General features: G+C 39.4%; 1 non-coding gene across 1 annotated transcript; it reads right to left on the bottom strand.

Annotated features, from left to right (window-relative positions):
• Positions 1-2,603: 2,603 nt before the first annotated feature.
• Positions 2,604-2,666, bottom strand: LOC129061102 (U7 small nuclear RNA). Its single transcript, XR_008528072.1, has one exon. It is a non-coding gene; the product is annotated as a U7 small nuclear RNA (small nuclear RNA).
• Positions 2,667-5,994: the final 3,328 nt, after the last annotated feature.

Genomic DNA, 5,994 nt, shown 5'->3' with positions numbered 1-5,994 from the left:
GAAGACAGAGATAAATGGAAGCATATACCGTGTTCATGGATTGGAAGAATCAACATTATCAAAGTGTCCGTACTACCCAAAGCAATTTATAGATTCAACACAATCCCTATTAAAATACCAATGATGTGTTTCACAGACATAGGATAAGCATTTAAACAACTTAGTGGAACCCTAAATGATCCCAAATAGCCACAGCAATTTTGAGAAAGAAAAACAAAGTAGGAAGGATCATAATACCTGACATCAAACTATATTCCAAGGCCACTGTAATCAAAACACTCTGGTACTGGGATAAGAACAGACACATAGATCAATGGAACATAATAGAGATCCCAGAAGTAAGCCCATATGTCTATGGTCAATTAAGATTCGACAAAGTGGGGGAGAAGAATAAAAGAGTAAAAATAGCCTCTTCAACAAATGGTGTTGGGAGAGCTGGACAGCTACATGCAAAAAATTGAAATTTGACCACCAACTTACCTCATACACAAAAATAAATTCATGATGGATAAAAGACTCAAATATAATTCACAACATCATGAAAGTCCTAGAGAAGAACATAGGCAGGAAACTCAGATATTCCGCACAGCAATATTTTCACTACTATGTCCCCTAAAGCAATGGGCATAAAGGTAAGAATAAACAATTGGGACTTCATCAAAATAATAAGCTCCTCCACAGCTAAAGAAAACATCAGGAAAATGAAAGGGTAGCCAACCATATGGGGTAAATAAAATATATTTACCAATGATACCTCAGACAGGGGGTTGATCTCCAAAATATATAAAGAACACACATGACTCCACTCCAAGAAGACAAAAAATCCAATTAAAAATTGGGCAAAGGACCTGGACAAACACTTCTCCAAGAACATACGCAGGGCCCAGAGACATATGAAATGTTGCTCATCATCTCTAGCCATCAGAGAAATGCAAATTAAAACCACAATGAGACACCACTGCACACCTGTCAGGATGGCCATCATAATCAAATTAACAGGTGCTGGCAAGGTTGTGGAGAAAAGGGAACCCTAGTACACTCTTGGTGGGAATGCAGACTGGTGTGGCCACTGTGGAAAACAGTTTGGAGATTCCTCAGAAATCTAAAAATGGAACTGCCTTTTGAGTCAGTGATTCCACTAGTGGGATTATAGCATAAGGTTATCGAAACACCAACTCAAAAGTACCTATGCACCCCAATGTTCATAGCAGCACAATTTACAATAGCCAAGTCCTGGAAGCAATCTATGTGTCCATCAGTAAGTGAGTGGATCAAAAAACATGGGACTTTTACACAATTGAATACTATGCAGCAGAAAGAAGGAAAGAGCTACTACCCTTTGCTACAACATGGATGGAACTGGCAAGTATTATGCTAAGTGAAATAAGCCAGGCGGTGAAAGATAAATACCATATGATCTCACCTATAAGTGGAACCTAACCAGCAATGCATGCAGGCAAGGAAAATATGACTAGCAACATTGAAAGAAAGAAGAAACCAACAGGGACTGGAGGGAGTGAGGGAGGGCAGTAGTTGGGAGGGGAATGGGAAGGATTAGATCAAGGAACAGGTATGCAGGACACGTGGACAAAGCCAAGGTCAGGAAGGACTGAAGGAGGGAGATGGGGATGGGGCAGGCAGGGGAGAGTGGTGGCAGGTAAATGGAGACAAATGTATTGGAATGTTTTTTAATTATAAAAATAAAGATCAAACAAACAAACAAAAAAACTGTGGCTACCACCAATAAATCAACAAATAATTGTTTTCGACAATGTGGAGAAAAGGGTACCGTGGTGCACTCTTGGTTGGAATGCAGTCTGCTACTACCACTGTGGAAAACAATGTGGAGTATCCTCAAAAAATTTAAATGGAACTCCTTTTTGACCCAGTGATTCTGCTTCTGGGAATATATCCTAAGAATCCCGAAACACAAATATGAGAAAATATATGCACTGGTATGTTCCTAGCAATGCCATTTACAATAGCCAAGATCTGGAAACAGCCTAAGTGCCCATCAGTAGATGAGTGGATAAAAAAGCTGTGATACATTTACACAATAGAATATTATGCAGCAGTATAAGAGAAAGAACCTTTACCATTTGTGACAGCATGGATGGACCTGGAGAATATAATTCTAAGTGAAATGAGGCAGTCATTGAAATACAAATACCACATGATCTCACTTATATGTGGATCTAATGAATGCTATAAACTAACAAACAAAATGGAGACAGAAGCATTAACACTTGGAACAGACTGATGGCTATTGGAGGAGAAGGGAGTGCTGGATGACAGATGGTGAAGGGATTAATCAATGAACATCTATGCATGGCCCATGGACATGGACAATGACATGGGGATTGAATGAGTGAATGAGAATGTGGGGCTGGGTGGAGGAGGGAAAAGGGAAACAAAGCAGGAGCAACTGTAACAGTGAACAAAATTTAGAAAAAAAAGATTTGCTTAGTATGATTTGTAAGTGAAAGTTGAGATTTGAAAAGATTAAAGTCTTGTTTGGCTTTACAACCATCCCCAAGATTCCCCATCACACTGCATCTCCTGATTATCTTTTCACTATTGTTCCTTTCAGTTTTTTTTTTAAAGTGGGTCTCCCAGTAAAGACAGGAAGACCAGCTAGACAAATTCAAAAGGAGCTGTAAGCACTACTCAGTTCTGTATTTTCAACCATGAAAAAAATCCTTTGTTTAGGGATGAAGCCAAATAAATCTTTTACTTAGCTGAACTGGTATGTCCTATCCCCACCTGAGATACTCGAAAATCAGATTTAGCTATCTGGCCCCATGACCTGAAAGAGGGTTGTGATACCATATCATTCCAACAGACCCTTGTTTTCTTTTTTCTTGTTCTCCCTGAGACTCTAGAGCAGGGGTTTCCTGAGCCCCAGGGGGCAACGGATTGGTAGTTGTCCATGCTTTTCAAGAACCTGGCTGCACAGCAGGAGGTGAGCTTGAATGTAATTGTGCTTGCATCATCCTGAAACCATGCTCTCCACCCCCTTCCCATATGAAGTAGCACTATCCACAACCCACCTGTGTACCTGGAAGAGGCTGGGCAGGGATAGCTATAATGTTTGTGAAGATCTCAAGAGGGCCCGCATCTATTGGGATGCCAGGTTCTTTTCTGGCTGAGGGGTTGTGTTAGATGTTAGATGGAACTGAGCTTCAGGTGACATTCCTGAGGGAGAGACATAAGCAGATTCAGAAAACTGGTTAAAGATTCCAATCCTAAAACATTCCAAATTTTGAGATAACTGCACATAAGTTCCTTTGGCTTCAGTACTCTACAAACTAGACATAATAAATACATCAAGAGGGAAATAAACCAGTTGCTGAAATGTGAAATATCTCTTTAGTAATAAAGAAAATACACGATGACCTGATCATCACTTAAATGACAAACTTTGAGTCAGTCACATTGCAACCTTTTTTTCCCCCAGATAATAGTTTTTTTTTCTTTTTCTACAAATTTGTATTCCATAATCTTCCTGGATTTTGTCTTTATGCCTAATATTAAGCAGGAGCAGTGAGAGATGAGCTGCCTAGTCATTTATCAGCACTTTGTTTAGTGTCTGGGGAGTAGATAGGTCCATGCTTCTGGCTCCAGGGCCAGTGTCTCCTCTTTGTCTCTCTTTACCCAGGCTTACTCTGAGATTAATGGGTACATGGGGGAAATCATCCTTATTATTTTTTCTGCCATACTTCTAATTACATGTGTTTTGTCATCCTTAGGACTAACTCAATTTTTATTGAAGGATACTTTGAATCAGCTCCAGTCCCTCCAGCATTCTCTGGAATATACCATGGAAACTACAGAGGTGCAAACCCACCAAGAAAGGCAAATCAAATGTGTTCATATTCTGTCCCTTTAGTGACCCCATGTTGATGCACGACCAGCTGAAGGGTATTGTACAACTAGTGAACGCTAAAAATGATAATTAACAGACTTGACCAGAACAGCAGGGACCCTCAATGGGTACTTGCTTTATATTTGCATCTGAAAAAAGACCATTCTGCTTTTTCTTTTACTGCCCATCATTTATTCTATGAATTTTAATTGACAATATAGTAGATGGGGAAGACTTTAAAAGACAGTGTAATAATACAGAGATGCATTTTACATTGTTCTGGTCCTTCAGAGGCTAAAATCTATTCCATAAATAAGACACTGTAATGCAGCATACAAGGTGATTGACACCACAGAGAAGGGTAAATAAATTGCAGAGGGATTTCAGAAGATAGAAACTTAAATATGGATAGTGGATGAAAGACAGTTTCTTGGAGTTTCCTGATTACATTTGAGCTCAACTTGCTAGTGAGTATGATTCTAAACTTGTGGAAATAATGGGAAAGAGCCTTACAGGTAAGTGAACATGGACCTACTGAGGAACTTGCAGATGCAATAAGCCTGATTATGGAAACAAGGAAAAGATTTCAAAACCAGGTCACCAATTAATATCACGGAGAGTACAAGTAGTGATGATTATAATAGTTATATAAATAAAGGCACTAATGCTGAAGAGAAACCTGAGTTAGAAATGTGGAAGGCAGATACCAAAATAATTCCATGCAGCAGTTGGCACTTTCTTGAGTAATCATAGAGAAGAGGTTGGCAAAACTCTCACTTATGCAACATCTTTTTGCATGTGTTAATTTAAACCTATACATATGACATACCTAACTTTTGCATTTTATTTTATTTTTTTATTGTTGTTCAAGTACAGTTGTCTCCATTTTCCTTCCACTGCTCTCCCCTGCGCTATTGACCCCCACCTTCCACCCTCAATCCTACTCCCCTTTGTTTTGTCTATGGGTCCTTCATACCATGTTCCTTGATGACCTTTCCCCTTCTTTCCCCCGTTATCCTCCTCCCCCGTCTCTGGTGACTGTCAGTTTGTTCTTTATTTCAATGTCTCTGGTTATAGTTTGCTTGTTTTTTTGTTTTGTAGATTAGGTTCCATATATAGGTGAGGCCATATGGTATCAAAAAACTATGGTACATTTGCACAATGAAATACTACTCATCAGAAAGAAAGAAGGAGCTACTACCCTTCAAAACAGCATGGATGGAACTGGAGCGCATTATGTTAAGTGAAATAATCCAGGCAGTGAAAGACAAGTACCATATGATTTAACTTTTGCATTTTAAAGAAGAGAGAACCTGCAGTAAATTTTTGGAACAGGCTAATAATAGACTGCTCTGTACGGCCAATTTTTCTAAACAAATACATACACACATGATTATTAGGACATCTCAGAAAAACAGTGGAATGTTCAACCAAGTGTTTATGATGTTGAATGAGTAAACATACCCAATTCTCACAGAAAAGCATGTGTCTCAGATCTAATGAGCATGGTGCACACTCCTCACTGATTTCTGCACCATTTTCAAGTTATAAATTCCCTGTTTTTCCTGCACTGGGTGATTCCACAACAAATAGTGTAAGCAGGGATAACTGAGGAGCATGAACATATTGATTTCATGATCCTAATGAGAAAACAGGGCCTTCGGTGTTGTTTCTGTTGTTTAGGTTTCTTTGAACATAAAACTGATTCTGTTTTTAGAATTAATTATTTGCCACCTGATAAGGGGTTGAAGAATGCTCTGCTCCCTGATACCCTGCACTGTAGGTTTTTCTGTGATCATGTCCTGCACACCTGGGTTCTGTGTCCACAGCACAAGGTGAGTGGGTGATGACTAACTTGTCTTTTTCCAGGCAGCCAACCCTGACTGCTGCTCACAGTTCTCAACAGTGTGTTGAATGGGAAGGAGCCTGAGAATAGAGTTTAAGAAAAGTACAAGACACTGGAGAACTAGTGAATCTTTTATTTTTAGATTTCTAGCTCAAAAACAGCTGGGAAGAATGGGAAATATTACAGATCAGATATCAGTGTAAGGGGTCCTATTGTACAATATTTGACTAAGGCACACAGGGGTGCCCGCATCCCACCCTAAATCCATGTCACTCCTTCTGAG

Source organism: Pteronotus mesoamericanus, unplaced genomic scaffold (genome assembly GCF_021234165.1).
Source record: "Pteronotus mesoamericanus isolate MK-2021 breed Mesoamerican mustached bat unplaced genomic scaffold, CSHL_Meso_final scaffold_54, whole genome shotgun sequence".
Taxonomy (NCBI): domain Eukaryota; kingdom Metazoa; phylum Chordata; class Mammalia; order Chiroptera; family Mormoopidae; genus Pteronotus; species Pteronotus mesoamericanus.
This window is presented reverse-complemented; position numbering and strand designations above follow the sequence as displayed.